Source organism: Canis lupus, chromosome 4 (assembly GCF_011100685.1).
Source record: "Canis lupus familiaris isolate Mischka breed German Shepherd chromosome 4, alternate assembly UU_Cfam_GSD_1.0, whole genome shotgun sequence".
In the NCBI taxonomy this organism is placed as follows: Eukaryota; Metazoa; Chordata; class Mammalia; order Carnivora; family Canidae; genus Canis; species Canis lupus.
In genome coordinates, this window is record NC_049225.1 from 57,643,898 (window position 1) to 57,661,142 (window position 17,245).

Sequence of the window (17,245 nt, forward strand, 5' to 3'; positions counted from 1 at the left end):
AAATTATTTCATGCCTGTCTGGTAAGTATCTCAGATACAAACTCCATTTAACTAGAAGCCCTTGAATTCATAGAGTACTTTCCAATCCATCTCACTGGATCCTAACATTGGACCATCATCAAGGCAGAACATAGAATGGTATTTCCACTTCACTAAAGATGAGGTGACTCACCCAAAGATAGAGAGAGAGAAGACAAAAATTACTCTTTAAAACCAGTTCTTCAGAGTCCTTTGGCTCCAAGTACTTGTTCAGCTCTGGGACAGATGCATCTTCATATGAAAAATGATTTTATACATGTAGCTTACCTTTAGTGAAAGGAAGGCAAAGGGTCATTTTCTAAATTAGTAAATAAGCTTGGAGAAATGTAACAACTTATTGTGTGTAATTCAGCAAAGCTGTGACGCTCTTATCTTCTGAATAAAGGCAATCAGACATTTAACACTGTATTACTGATGTCTCCATAAATTTATTTATTATTCTGAGATAGCATGTGAATGCATTTATAAAGATATATAAGCAACTAAGTTTTAAATATAGATGATTGACCATATGCAATTAATGCACTCCACTATTGAATAGGGCAGGATTTCACAGCTTTTTTTGTTTCCTAGGAGAAAAAAAGATAATAAACTTAATCATCATAGCCATTGTGCCTGTCTTCCTTGCCTTTGTGTCTTTTTTTTAATAAATTTATTTTTTATTGGTGTTCAATTTACCAACATACAGAATAACACCCAGTGCTCATCCCGTCAAGTGCCCCCCTCAGTGCCCGTCACCCATTCACCCCCACCCTCCACCCTCCTCCCCTTCTACCACCCCTAGTTCGTTTCCCAGAGTTAGCAGTCTTTACGTTCTGTCTCCCTTTCTGATATTTCCCACACATTTCTTCTCCCTTCCCTTATATTCCCTTTCACTATTATTTATATTCCCCAAATGAATGAGAACATATAATGTTTGTCCTTCTCCGATTGACTTACTTCACTCAGCATAATACCCTCCAGTTCCATCCACGTTGAAGCAAATGGTGGGTATTTGTCATTTCTAATGGCTGAGTAATATTCCATTGTATACATAAACCACATCTTCTTTATCCATTCATCTTTCGATGGACACCGAGGCTCCTTCCACAGTTGGCCTTTGTGTCTTCTATTTGCCTGCAAAAAGCCTAGCATATAGAAGTCATATTATAAGTATTAATCGAGCTAAAAAATAAATAAGGAACCAGTATGTTACCCATTACAGTGGAAAGATCTTATGTTCCAATTCCTATCTCATATCATCCAGTTAGACCTTAGGTTCAAAATGAGGAATATTTTTCTTGCATTTTAGTATTGCTCAACTCTTGCAATATTTTCCAGAGGAAAGATAAAAGATCTTTCCTTTGAAACAAGACCGGATACACAACTCTAAGTCTAGAGCCTATGTTATTCAGATATAAAACAGGAATATTTAAGCAAATCATAATTGACCTTCTTGCCCTCAGTATTTTAACTCCTCTTCTTCCACTCATTATTATTTCATCCTTGAATACAATGATCATCAAAGGTGTTGCACTTATCTAGTCCTACAATCCATTATTTTTAAGGCAAGCATATCATAGCACATACAGCATAGTAATCAAAAGTATAAAAATTTGGACTCAGAATGACCTAGGTAAAAGGCCTCTCCTCCTAGTGACAGTGTGACCCTTAGGCATCTTTGAACCATTTTCCTTATAAGCAAAATGGGAATTATACCACCTATGTCAGTACAGTGGTAGATATTTAATAAGAAAGAGCATGTAAAACTTTTAGCTCAGATCTGGCATATAGAGCTCAATAAATGTTAGTCATTAATTTAAACTATAATAAGTAGCAGTAATTTAAATAAGAACATATTTCGCTTTATACTGAGTTATTTTTTTTTTTTTTTGGAAGGGTCCACTTCTTTCATCAAGGCCCAAGATCCAAGATGTCTCAAACTTTTCAACCAATGCATAGAAAGAGTTCCCAGTATATTTCCAAGAAACATATTCAAATAGCATTTAAAAAAATATAGTATCTTTCTAGTCCAGGGAGGAATTCTAAAGCAGCAGCAGGCTAGACCTTTTCCATGAAGGAGTTTGCTATTGGTACTCTACTATCTCCCTTTTCTTCCCACCTCCACCACCTGGAAGGAGGAATTATTCAGTACACACTGTTCCTGCTCCTCCCTATGCTGGATAGGAATTCACCATGTTTTTCTATCACATGCTAGATTTTTCTGACACCATCTGTTCTCCTAAGCCCACAGCACACAGTTTGCCTTGCTGTCACAACTCTATTTGAAAATGTCGAGAAGAAATGTGATGAATGATTCTGAGGAATGTTGTTTACCTACCTATCATCCACCGTTGAGTGATAGGGATTTGGGGCTGGATAAAATAATGAGATTCTATGATTAGCCCTACTCATTACATCATAGAATTTGAATAAAATAGACAAGGGCTGATTCCAAAGATTGTCAACCCAGTAAGGACCTGTTGCTGTAGACCATACCTTAGCTCTTATTTGCTGAGTTCTTAATTTCCACTAGGCACTGTTAACCACCTTCCACACATAACACAATCCTCAACACCTCAACAAGAAGGAAGATACTGGTATCATCCATTCACATAGTTGAGAAACTAGAGGAGTGAGAGGGGAAGTTAATCTTCTTATACTCATACATCTAGTAAATAGCAGAGTTGAAATATGAATCCAAGTTCTGAATCTCTAGACTCTCTGTCCTTGACCAATGCATACAATGCCTCCCACAAGAAGAGTAAACTAAGAACCAATTGGCTTGCACTCTCTGATTCAACCATTAAGGAGATTTCATCTTCTGGAGTTACAGTTCTTTTTTTTTTTTTTTTAATCTATTCTTTCTTTTTTATTTTTTTTTATTTATTTATGATAGTCACAGAGAGAGAGAGAGAGAGAGAGAGAGAGGCAGAGACATAGGCAGAGGGAGAAGCAGGCTCCATGCACCGGGAGCCCGACGTGGGATTCGATCCCGGGTCTCCAGGATCGCGCCCTGGGCCAAAGGCAGGCGCTAAACCGCTGCGCCACCCAGGGATCCCTGGAGTTACAGTTCTATTTTGCTATTACTGTAATGCTAAACTGTAAGAAAGTTCATTAAAGGCAGGGTCCATGAAATACTTACATTTATAATACACATTCATACTACCTTTGATCATGCACAATAGGTGCTTATTAAATATCATTGATTTATCAAATGGAGACTCTCACCACCGTGATCAAATAATTTATCACCCAAATCAGCATATGTTTGAGAGGGAAAGGGGTCTTTCTTCAACAACAGCTATAAACTGAATTGATACTGGATAAATTAGATGATGTATTTATTCTAGTTATAACCTCTGTTAATCTATTCAATGTTTTGAGTCCCCTCTGAGATAAAGGTTAGAAACAGCCTTTGAAACAGTTAAATTGGAACAAAAAAATGGACCCATGTATCTTCAACACAAACCCAGAAACAGAGCTTATAAAAAAGACAACCTGGATGTCACCCTGATTTTGTTTTCCCTTTTATAAATGTGTTTGTGATTTTTTTTTTCCCATTCCTCAGCAGATGCTACCTGATTTGTGCTCTGGCTAATGTCACTCACGTCAAAAGCGTTGCCAAATGCAATGAGGTGAAACTGACACCAGGAAAGATGATGAGCAAGGAGAATGGCAGCTGGCTGCATTTCCTTCTTGTAGAATTTTAATGAATCAAGGAGCATCCTGATAGAGTACATCTGTACATGCTAGAAGCAAAGCAGAATGCTCTCATCCCAAACTCTGAGATCTGAAAACCCTCTAGTAGGCTCCGCCCTCATGACAGGGCTAGATGGGTCCTGAATAGAGGATGAGGACGGAGAACTGAATATATACAGCAGCTGCAGAGCTACAGGAAGAACTGCAGAGGAATGATTACAAAACTGGTGTTCTCACTGGCTCTGTGCTACTCTCTAGCTTTGTGACTTAAGCAAACTGTCTTAACTACAACTCTGTTTATTAATAATAATTAAAGCTACTTTAAGCAAAAGCAATAAAACAGTTAGTTAATCTCAAGGATCCACAGGTATTTCATGGAAGCCAAGGGCAGGAACACCCCAGAGTCTCAGAAGCACTGCAGATCCAGGAAGGGACCTCAGTTCTTCTTTCATTCTTGCTATTTTCTGTGAATTTGCTTCTCTCTCTCTTCATCAGTCTTTCTTCCCCCACCCATAATTTTCTGATGGAAGAAAAATAACCCAAGTTTTCATGTTATCAGTCTAGTCACAAGGAAAGACTGACTCTCAATTCTTATTCTCTTTTCCATGTGTGATTCTTGCCTAAGATCTGACTGGCCAACCTAGTATCAGGTGCCTTCTCCAGACTCAAAAGCATGAAAAGAGTAGGTATCAATTTTAGATACCATGCCTGAGATCCATTTTCCTGACTAAATAGAAGATGTATTTATCCTCATTGCAGAGGAATTGTTTGTGAGCTGAGATATTTTTCAAAGGTGTCCATTCATTTGTGTACCCCTATTCCCTCAAAAGTAAAATCCAATTTCTCTCTCCTTATGTGGATGTAAGTCTCAAAAGAAATGAGTGACCCTGTGAATCAGATGCAAAGCAATTATATTTAAGCCTATATACTCCAGATTCCCAAGTTTAGCCCTCTTTCCACAGATATGTAAGTCACTGTCATTACCAGAAAAAAAAAAGAAAAAACTTTCCTCATATGAATGTTGTAGGCTTAGAGTTCACTGACAAGCCAAAGCCTCTCCCTCTCTGGTTTGTAATTAATTCCCTTACTTGTATTATGTAAATAGTACCTTGTATAAATTCATATTCATAGTTATCATTAATAAACTCAGTTGTTATTTCCCTTACGGAGCTCTGAGATGCTTAATTATTAGAACTGTAAACAGAACATAAAGGGTGCAGAAAGCATGAATATTTAGTAATACTCACAGATTTTGTTCATGACCTGTCATGATTATTAATATCACTATTAATTTTGCCCAGGCAGGTTGTCAACATGTGTACTAAGTATGAAGGAAGGAAGACGCCTTTACCCAGAACTGAATTTTCCAAAAAATGCTACTAAAAAGAATACACATCTTACTCATACTCAAGTCTTGAGACAGCAGTCAATCCATCAACAGGTCTTCACTAAGGCCTGTGATGGGTCAAGATTCAATAATCTTTGGGGCTTAGGAAAGGGCTAGAATGTGAGATAATATTTTTGAAGTATTTATTCATAGACCCCTCCACATATGTCTGATCTGGAAACAACTCCTCAACCCTCTATAGAAATAACTTGATGAAAAAAAGCATAAGTTTTAATTCTGACTCTGTAACTTTATGGCCTCAAATTCTTTACCATTACAGGGAGCATAATTAAAATATCTGCCCTGCCTAACTGGAAATGACAGAGAGAGAATATTTTGTCAATGAACAGCAGAGAAAAGTTGAAAATTAAGGTTTAGGCATGGTTTACTTAAGAAAGCCTGAAGTGATACATGTCTTGGGTAAACACATGGGCCATCTTGCATAGAACTACTGAGAAACAAGATCCATCATGCGATCCCCTTTAAAGGTAAAAATGCAAAAAGGTTCTTACTCCTAAGATAGAAAGGTACAGATTATTGAGTAGTGATGCTGTCTGAGAGGGTAAAACTTGAGATGAAGAAAGAAAATGGACAGATACTAGGAAAAGGGGAGATGAAAATGAAAAGATAACATTCAGTCAGAGCTTTAAAAAATATATCAACATGAGGAGTGGCTGTTCTTTATACTCTCAATGGTGCACATATGCACACTTGCAGATACAGGCACACATGGTTATATATTTCCTCCACCCACAGACACCACATATATATATACACAATCTCCTCATATTCCTCATTATGTACAAATCATGTGTCCATGCACACACATAAATATACTCCCACAAATCACACACACACATACACATTCCCCCCCTTGCATATTTCCTCTCATCCACGAGAGTATCAACAGCATTTCAGCAAAGCTGTCTGAAACAAATGCAGAAATGAAGCACACAAATACCTCAAAGACAGACATAGGGACAGAAGCTTCTGATCAAGAGTCAATTAGAAAAACAGGAAGACCTAATCAAATGCCAACAGAAAGGTCAGCATAACCAACTCCTACTTCCTTAAAGCAGTTGATAATTTTTTTTTGTATTTCTGTAAATAGAATTAAAGATGGAAGAAATTTAGGTTAATGGCTGAGTAGTATCAATAGCCAGGTTGGTGTCTATTTTGGAAAGAATATTTTAGTAACATGTTTACCAAATTGTTCTACTCAGATTCTAACTAAAATACAGTTATAAAAACATAAATCACTATACTTCCTGATCCATCTATCCAAATGCACATAGGAATAAACTGAGATACAAACATAAAGATATGCACTTGAACATCTTTAATCAACAAATATATCACTCCAAATTATGCAGCTTTGAGTTGTTAAGTAAACTTTTACTTATTATTTATTTTAAAGATTTTATTTATTTGACAGAGAAAGAGCATGAGTGGAGGGGAAGGGCAGAGGAAGAGGGTTAAGCAGACTCCCCACTGAGCAAGGAGCCCTACACAGGACTTGATCCCAGGAGCCTTGGATCATCACCTGAGCCAAAGGCAGATGCTTAACCAACTGAGCTTCCCAGGTGCCTGGTTAAGTAAGCTTTTAGTTGCATATCTAAAGGCAACTGAGTTCACTTCAGAGCTACCGTTTATTAAAAACTAACTATATGTACACACTGTTCCAAAATCTTTCTCATTACCTTACTAAACCCCCACAATATTCCCATATAGTAGGTGCTATTATCTCCATTTAATAAGTGAGGAAACTGAGGCACAGAGTAATTAAGCTGAGGAAGAGGCAGAGCTTAAATGTGAACCCCTTCCCAAGGCAACCATCAACCAGTAGTAACTGTCTCTAATGCCACATGGAGTATTTTTTTACTATATCTGAGCTTGTAAAGAAGGTGTGCTATAGTTAATGGATAAAATGTGCTATGGGTGGAAAGGTGAGTAGAGTATACATAGTGAGTATTTGCAACACTGATCCAGGTTCCAGAGGATGAGCAACCACTAACCATATATGTGACACTACCCAAAAGATCAGGTGAAAAGTGAAGGAATCAAGGTGCCTGAGTGGCTTTGGTCATGATCCCAGAGTCCTGGGACTGAGCCCCGTGTTGGGCTCTTTGCTCAGAGGGGAGCCTGCTTCTCCCTCTCCCTCTGCCTGCTGCTTCCCCTGTTTGTACTCCCTTTCTCTGTGTCAAGTGAATGGATAAAATCTTAAAAAGAAAAAAAATAGAAGAAGAAGAAGAAGAAGAAGAAGAAGAAGAAGAAGAAGAAGAAGAAGAAGAAGAAAGAAAGAAAGAAGAGAGAAGAAGAAGAAGAAGAAGAAGAAGAAGAAGAAGAAGAAGAAGAAGAAGAAGAAGAAGAAGAAGGAGGAGGAGGAGGAGGAGGAATCAAGGCCAGTATCACAAGCTTAGCAACATTATTATGGGCTAAGCACCATGAGGACCTCTTAACACGATGCCAGATGGCTAGAAAAGTCTAACATCCTGAGATCTTAGATCATTATTTTCTAGCTTAGAATATGATTTCGCAACTACCACCTTTGTTTCTTAAACTCCACCCATCTCCACATCTATTACTAAAAATAATCAAATTTAATCACCAAAAAGGAAAAAGCTTCATCCATGTGCTTATACAATTCCCATGTGGGGATTTAAATGCACAAACACAAGTCATATGACAGTTAAAGAAATTGACTTTTTGTGCTTAGAAAAGCTCAATGGAGAAGAAAAGTAAAGGGTAGTTGAAATTCTAACACTTAACACTCAAAAGGCTTGGCAGTTACTACCAGTCCAAAAACATATTAACATGCTCACCTTCCTAAAGTATATGATGCTTAATATTAAATACTGATATGGGTAAGAACACTCTCAATTTAATCTTTACAACAACTTTGGAAGCTCTGTTAGAAAACTTAGCCAAGTTTATTCAGCCATTCTGAGAACTTCCAGAACTATTACCCAAACTTCTAAAACCAAACTTCTAAAACCAGCTTATTGTTTTTCTATGGCCTCAAGTTTTCCATTTGAGGACGGGTGAAAGCATGTCTCGATCTCTCTTACAACCAAGAGAGTCTACGCACTGGTGACTGCAGGCAAGAGGGCTGTGGACTGTGACTGTGGGACAGGCTGGCACTTGGACTGGCTTTGTTTGAATCACACTCTCGAATGACAGAATTAACCAGCCACGGAGATTGAGTTCACTGAACAGGAAAAATGAGGCTGCCAAAAAAAAAAAAAAAAAGTTAATGCAATCCAAGGCTGTGTTAAATAGAACAACAGCCATTTATTTTTTCCTCAACCTCTTTCAAGAAAGATTTAAGGGGGCAATAAATAATAGTGTCCAGAAACAAGTAGTTGAAAATCTCACTCCACTTTTGGTTTCTAGGTGACACATTGAAGAGAATCCTAAATTCCATAAAAAATATTTCATAAGGTCTTTTGAGAAACTAGAGTTCATTCATATAGGGTTACCAGGATGGTGAAGGGCCACAAAATCATGGCTTGTGATGCCTGAAGAAACAGAGGGTATTTACTCTAACAGAAAGACTTTGAAAACAGTTACATTTTAACGAATACTTAAAAGGTCTGTCATATTGAAGAGTGTTTGGACTTTTCTTATGCTGTTTTAGAGAACCAAGTAAGACTAATAAGTGTAAGTTCCAAAACTTGTCTAAAAATGAAAAATGATACCTATGAAGTAGTGATTGCCACTATCAGAGCTATTCAACAAGAAGCACATTTATAAATCTCTACAAATGCTTAACATCAAGGGCTGGAACAGACTTTTAAAACCAACTCAGAATCACATACATTCTAAGATATTGTTTCATCTTTACTAGACACTGGTGTGAAAGATTTGGTATGCTTTATTTGCTAAACACAAGAAGAAAAGTGAGGGTTTTTCTATAAAAAGCCTCAGAATTTTTATCAAAATTAAGTAGAGAAGAAGCCTGTCACATTACTGAATGGACCAAGATATCTGGGGTAAGATATCATTTACTTCCACCATCATAGGATGTATGCTTTTATTTTCCCCACATAAGAGCAAAAAATGTCCCATCTATACAGACTTCTGAGCTTCCGAGCTATAGATTATACCGGCAGTCATTCAGGAAAATTGGACAAAAGCAAATCATTTATCACTGGTGGGTAACATTAGCCCAGCTCTTTTGAACTGAAAGGGGCTTCAGGAGCAATCCCAATATCCCATTCTTTTCTCTTTTTATGAATTCTACTGCCATTATCCTTGCAAGAATCAGCCAACCTGATCAAGCTATTTGTAATGCAGTTAGTGACCTCATCATCCTGCTCCAGTTGAATACCTTATTATACATGGAAAGAAAAGAATGAAAGTATTTTTTCATCTGTTCTGCAATTTCCAGTTTTAAAAAAATAAATCTCTACATTTTCAGAAGGTGTTATATCAGATTTTCTTGTTTTGCTGATACAGCAGGAGACACAATAGCTGTGTGGGGCAATTTTCTAGCCAACTTGCTGCAATTGAACAATGTAGGATGAGAGATTGTATTCAAAACTCAGTATCACAGTTCTGTCAGTTCTGTCTGTCTTTCCAGATGAGTGCGATCTGGCTTCCATTCATTGAAGAGGACAATAAATTAATAATGGCTATAAAAGATAAATAAAAACCCTTTCCTTATAATAGGTGCTAAATATATTTAGAACCAAAGACTACAAATAAGACCATAATAATAATAAGTTTACTATTTTAAAGTCCTAGGCAGAGGAAGTAAATATGTAAAAAGACTGGTTATGAAGCAATAAAAAGCATTGTGTTGGCATCTGGTTGGAAATTCTGTGCCCTAACTAAGCATCAACAATAATAGTTGAAGGTTCCCATTTGAGCTGGAAACCACCAGATCGAGTGGTTTTCAATTCTGAGACCATATTCAAATCCTTGGACAACTTTCAAAAAAATATTAATGTTTGGGCCCCATACTAGGTCAATTAGATAAGCATCTCTGTAAGTGAGAACCACTGTCAGTGTGATTTTAAAATCTCACCAGGTGATTCTAATGTACTGCTAAACATGAGAAACAAGATGAGAAAACTAAAGCTGAAAAAAATAAAGGCATTTGTTAAGACCATATTAATTAGCACTTGGTAGGCAGCAAGTGCTGCCTTAATTACCAATAATTAACTTCTTAGGTTCCAAGCCAGAAGATGCCCAGAAGCAAATACATAGTGGAAGTAATACAAGGGTAATGTGCAAAAGTTGCTAAGATTATCATTTGATTCTAGCAAATATTTGACCAGTTAGGGATTTAGCTACATTAATGATATGATGCATCTTCTTTAGTGCCTATAACATGCCCCAAATAACTAAATATTTAACATACATTTCTCTCTTTAAATGCTGTAACAATCCATTGAAGACATTGATGCACAGAAAGACAAGTTAAAATTGCCAAGTACACAAAGCTAATACATTTCCAAGGACAGATTTAAATCTGCTTGAATAATATTCCATTATATGATTTTACCACAATTTGTTCACCCACTGATACCAGTCATTTTGCTATTATTAGTAAAGCTTTTTGACCATGTATTAGTAAAGTTGCTATAAACATTCTGGTTCAAGCATTTTTTTGTAGAAATATATTTTTATTTCTCTTGGGTAAATACTTTAGAGGTGGAATTTCTGGATCAGTAGACATAGTTGGATGTTTAACTTTATGAGAAATTACCAAACTATTTTCTAAAGTGGATGCTTTACATACATACTTCAATTGGAACAACATGAGGGTGCCAATTACTCCATATCCTCAGTATTTATTGTCACCACAATGAAGTATTACATTGTTTCAATTTACATTTCTCTAATAACTAATAATGTTAAATACTTTGCAAGTTCACATTTACTACTCACATATTCTTTCTTGTGAGAAAGTGTCCAAAACTTTGCCTAGTGAAACTAACAAACAAAAAATCTGTTTAATCTTTTATTGTTAGTTTGTTCTTTTTTCTGGATCAAGTTCTGTCAAATATATATTGCAAATATTTTCTCCCATATTGTTACTAAACTTTTTATTTTCTTTCAACAGAGAGAAGTTTAGTTTTGTTCGGTTGATTGGTTTGGTCACTTTTTTTGTGGCTTAATGTTTTCCTTTCCTAAGAAATTTTGCCTACCCCAAAATCAGTAGTATACTCTTCTATGTTAGTTTTTAAAAGCTTTAGTTAAAAAAAAAAAAAAAAAGATTTTAAATAATCACTACACCCAGTGTGGAGCTGGACCCCACAAGCCCAACATCGAGTTGCACGCTCTGCTGACTGAGCCAGCCATGTGCCCCCAAAATCTTTAGTTTTGGTTATTATGATTAGATCTGTAATTTATCTATGTTAATTAGTTGCAGTTGAGATTCATTTTTCCCATGTGTTTATACATCTATTCTAGCACCATTTGTTAGAAAGACTTATCTTTTGAATTGCCTTTGAGCTTTTATTGAAATTGACTATATATCTATGGATCTATTTCTGAACTCTGTCCCATTGATCAACTTTATATCCTTATATACTAACACAATACCGTCTTGATTATTATGGCTTATATGAAGTCTTGATATTAAGACTGCTGGGGATTTACCCCAAAGATACAGATGCAGTGAAACGCCAGAACACCTGCACCCCGATGTTTATAGCAGCAATGTCCACAATAGCCAAACTATGGAAGGAGCCTCGGTGTCCATCGAAAGATGAATGGATAAAGAAAATGTGGTCTATGTATACAATGGAATATGACTCAGCCATTAGAAACAACAAATACCCACCATTTGCTTCGATGTGGATGGAATTGGAGGGTATTATGCTGAGTGAAGTAAGTCAATCAGAGGACAAACATTATATGGTCTCATTCATCTGAGGAATATAAAAAATAGTGAAAGGGAATAAAGGGGAAAGGAGAGAAAATGAATGGGAAATATCAGAGAGGGAGACAGAACATGAAAGACTCCTAACTCTGGGAAACGAACAAGGGGTGGTGGACAGGGAGGTGGGCGGGGGGGGGGGTGACTGGGTGACGGGCACTAAGGGGGGCACTTGATAGGATGAATACTGGATGTTATTCTATATGTTGGCAAATTGAACTTCAATTTAAAAAAAGGAAAAAAAAGAATTATAACTCAATTGACTTTTCTTTTTCAAGATGGCTTCAACTGTTGTAAATTCTGCATTTTCATGTACATTTTTTCACATTTTAATTTCAATTTCAATTAGTTAGCATACAGTGTAATATTAATTTTAGGTATACAATATAGTGATTCAACACTTCCTTACAACACCTGGTGCTCCTCACTAGTGCACTCCTTAATTCGCATCAGCTATTTTACCCATTCCCCCCACCCACCTCCTCTCTGGTAACCATCGATTTGTTCTCTACAGTCAAGAGTCTGTTTTTTGGTTTTCCTCTTTTTTCTCCCCTATGTTCATTTGTTAATATTACTCAGCTACAAAAACAAATTGAAATCTTGCCATTTACAATGATGTAGATGGAGCTAGAGAGTATGCTAAGTGAAATCAGTCAGTCAAAAACAAATACCAAATGATTTCATTCCTATGTGTAATTGAAGAAACAAGTGAGCATTTTCATATAACTTTTTAAAAAATTGCTTCCACAAAAAAGTTGAAAGTTTGCTTGACATTGTGTTTAATCAAAACAGTATTTAATCTTCCAGTTCATTAACACTTTATATCTATCTCAGTTTAGGCCTGCTTTAAATCTCTAAGGAATATTTTACAGTTTTTAGTAAAGAGGTCTCCTATATCTTTTTGTTAAATTTATCTCTAAATTTTATGAGTATCTTTTATGCTATTGTAAATGTTATATTTAAATTTCATTTTCCAAGTGTTTTCAGCTGGTATATAGAAATATAACTTATTATTTCATATTGATACTGTATCAATAACTACCCACTTAGTAATTGTAATGTGCCAGAAACCATACTAAACATCCTCTGTGAAAATCTTGACAACCATCTATTAATTAAAAGATAAGACAACTGAGGCAGAGATAGATTAATTATATAAGGACATAAAGCTAATAAAGTTCCAAAGTTGAATTAAAACCTAACCTAATGTTAAGCTCTATGTTTGAACCACTGTGCTTTGCTTATGTCATAATACGGGGACCTTGACTACCATTGCTTTGAGGGTTTAATACTACCAGTCAGTGGGTTTTCATGGTAGATTCTTGAGCATGGAAATAACATTTTGAAAGAGACATTCTAAGGAGCCTATCCAGATGGAGGTGGGAAGAATGGAACGGATAGAGTGATGAGAAACAGATTACATAGTGTCAAACATCCCACACACTGCCTCCTCTAACTTGACTCTATTTCTTTACATTCACCAAGAGTTAAGTTTCATGCCCCCACTTAGGAAGACAGTCTGATAGTTCTTTAAATGATTAAACATAGTTACTATATGATTTAGCAATGCTACAACTAGTTATGTACCCAAGATAAATGAAAACCTATGTCTACACCAAAACTTGTATGCACATGTTTATAGCAATATTATTCATAGCAGCCAAAAGGTGGCAACAACCCAAATGTCCATCAACTGAAGAATGGATTAAGTAAAATGTGATATATCCCAAAAATTGAATATTTGGGGCCATAAAAAGGAACAAACTACTGATACACATTATAACATGTGTTATAATGAACATATATAGCTGAACCTTGAAAATATTTATGTTAAGTAAAAGCGGCCAAACACACAAGTCTTATAATATGATTCTATCCATATGAAATGTCTAGAGTAGAAAAATCTATTAAATAGAAAGTAGATGAGTGACTGCTTAGGGTTAGAAGGGAAAGAAGACAGGGGACAATATCTAACTGGTATGGGATTTCTTTTTGAGGCATTACAAATGTTATAAAACTGACTTTGGTGGTAGTTGCAAATATTGGCAAATATACTAAAAACCATTGAATTGTACACTTTAAATGTGATTTTTTTAATTTAAATTGAATTAGCCAATAAATGGTACATTATTAGTTTCAGATGTAGAGATCAGTAATTTATCAGTTGCATGAATGTGTGAATTGTATATTATGTGACTTATATGTCAGTAAAGCTATTAAGAAATAAGCTTTAAGAAAAAGAATGAGGTCCCTGTTCTTTTTTACAATACGATACCTGATACCTAACAGGAGTGCAACAGTTATTTGTTGGAAAGATAAAAAAGAATAAATTCACTACTATTAGGAGCTTATTAAGTCCAAATACTTGGCTACGATGAGGGAGAAATGTTACAACAATATAAAAAAGTTACTCTCTTTCCCTTATTTATTCAACCATGTAATAAATTACCTGGAACACTGCTTGCTATTCTAGGCTTCATTTAACTAAATCCATTATTTATTTTAGGGTTTTTTCTGTAGTACTGCTGTCATCCATTATTACTGGCATTTTCAGGAATGCCTTGCAGCATGACCTTTGGTAGGTCACTTTACTTTTCCTAGCTTGTTTCTAATAGAATTCTTGAAAGTAACCTTGAGAAGGTGGCAATGAGAAAAGCCAGGGAAGCAGAAAAGGATATAGCTGGACACTATAACAAGCTACAAGATCACTAAATACAACAAGCAATCTTGGATCCCTTGGCATTTTTGCCTCCATAATTTTCAACTAACAAAAAAAAAAAAAAAAAAAAAAAAAAAGGATCTTTTGATTGTATCAGTCAGGATATGTCACATATTTGGGTCATATCTCTTTTTTCTCAGAAAGAATAAAATATCAGTATCACTAAAGCTGTTTTGTTTTTGTTTCATATTTTCCTCTCTTAAGTTTCTTTAGTCCTAAAAAGTTAGCATAGAAAGGGACCTTAGAGGTTCTTTAGTCCAATGCTTTCCAAAGTTTAATGTGAACCACCTGAGGATTTTGTTAAAATGCAGAATCTGATGCAGTAGGTTTGGAAAGAGGTCCACAGTTATAGAAAGCTCCCAGGTGATATGGATATTGCTGTTTCATGGACTATAGTTTGAGTAGTAAAGTTCAATTACAATCTCTTCATATTACAAATGAAGAAATCAACAGGAGGACAAGAAAAGGATACTTACTCAAGGTCACAAAGCTTTGCAGTAGTGAGATCAAGACCAGAGACAAAATCTCTAAAATCGTAGCCCAGGTTCCTTTCCATTACATGCCATACATCAGAAACCCAAAACACATGTCTTCTTCATTCTCATTAAATCTTGAAATGTTCTGAGATGATTATACCTAACAAGCAAAAATCCTCATATTAGTCTGTTTCCTGCCCTACTAAGGCCTTAAGAACATAAAGTATGAGAAAACAAAATTAAATCCACTTTTGGCCATCAAGGATGAAAAATAGCCATTTTCCTCATAAATGGCCACTCTAGATCCTAGAATGAGGTAAGCCTCTGATCTACTTCCTGTCATCTTCAGTATGTGAAGCTTAAGAAAACAATTCTTTTAATGGATGTTTTAAAGAAAAAGAGTCATAAAACCTTTCAAGATTCATAAAAACTTTTCAAGAGAAAAACCCCATAAAGTTTGAGTATTTTATTTCCAACCTTGCCGGTATGGACAACTAAGAAAGGATTGTGTAACTCAAATATATGTAGACTTAATAGAATACAAGACTATTTATATGTATATGTTGGTATATGCATAGAATATTTTTGAAAAATTACACAAACTTAATAATGATTAAATTTACTCTATAAGAATTAAACAGAAGTGCATCTCTGATTAGGAAAAAGGAGATGGGCCTTTTAATTTTTCACATTGTATTTTTTGTCTTACATTCATTTTGCCACATGCACATATAAGTTTTTCTTAAAACCAGTAATGTTTAGGGACACCTGGATGGCTCAGCAGTTGAGCATTTGCATTTTGCTCAGGTCATGATCCCAGGGTCCTAGGATTGAGTCCCACATCGGGCTCCCTACAGGGAGCCTGCTTCTCCCTTTGCCTGTGTCTCTGCCTCTCTCTCTCTCTCTCTCTGTCTCTCATGAATAAGTAAATAAAATCTTTTTTAAAAAGCCAGTAATGTTTAAATAAGGTTAATAAAACATAGCATGGAAGATTGTAATTTCTAAAAAAGGTCACAGTAATATTTTCAGTTCCACATTTCTCTCCAGAACCATACAATATTCCAGTCAAGAATTGTAGCCTATATTCCTTCCCCTTAAACTTGAGAAGGTTTGTGAATTTCCCATCCAATAAAGTGAAGTGATGCTATGTGATTTCTGGAGCTACGTCTTATAAAGAATACAGCTTCCATCTGGATCCCTCTTTTTGGGATGCTTGCTCTGAGAAACCAAATTCCGTGCTGTTAAGAGACCCACATTACCCACACAAAAAGATCCCATGGAAAGGACTATGTTCAAAGTAACTGAGGCCTCCTCAATCCACAGCCTTTATTAACCACCATACCTGTGAATCAACAAGTCTTCACGAGTCCAGTCCTCAGAATGAATCTTCTAGATGAGACCCAATCATCATGGAGAGAAGACAAACCATCCTGCTACACCTATCTAAATTCCTAACTTGAAGAATCCATGAACAAAATAAATAGATTTATTTTATTCTAAATTTCATAGTAATTTATTATGTAGCATTAAATAACTGGAATAGATTTTCATACCTAGAAACTAGGTCACTGCCATTACAAAAAGACCTAAAACCAGGGAGGTGACTTTGGGACTTGGTGGTGGGCAAAGACTAGCAAAAACACAGAGCAGAATATTAATGAACACTTAAAGCATCTTACTAAGTCTATCAGCAGAACCTTGACATCCCTTGAGAAGATTCTAAGTAGGAGATTAAAGGGAAAAAAAGTGTTACTGCAAGCTGGAAGAAAGAAGACACTTGTTATGCAGTGGTAGGAAGTTTGGAAACACTATCTCCTATGGTAACATGGAAACAGAAATGTATTCAATGGTTTGGATAATTGAGCCATGGAGATTTCCGGGCAGATTGCTGAAGGTGCCGCCTGGTACTACAGGCTGTTATAGCAGCCTAGAGTAAATGTAAGAAAATAAAGAAATGCTAAAGGAAAGACTAGTGAATATAAAGGAGCCAGGACTTTCTGGGTTTGAAAATAACAGTGTTTCTCATTCCCAGCTTCTCCAGATGGTAAAAGAGG

General features: G+C 35.9%; 1 long non-coding RNA gene across 1 annotated transcript in view; it reads right to left on the reverse strand.

The window, feature by feature from the left end:
* Positions 1-461: 461 nt before the first annotated feature.
* The window catches only part of LOC102155107, a 146,237-nt gene continuing 129,453 nt past the window's right edge, over positions 462-17,245 (reverse strand). The window contains exons 4-6 of the long non-coding RNA XR_005358394.1: positions 15,192-15,351; positions 979-1,166; positions 462-608 (exon numbers count right to left, since the gene is read on the reverse strand). This is a non-coding gene — a long non-coding RNA (uncharacterized LOC102155107). The remainder of the gene's footprint in view (positions 609-978; positions 1,167-15,191; positions 15,352-17,245) is intronic.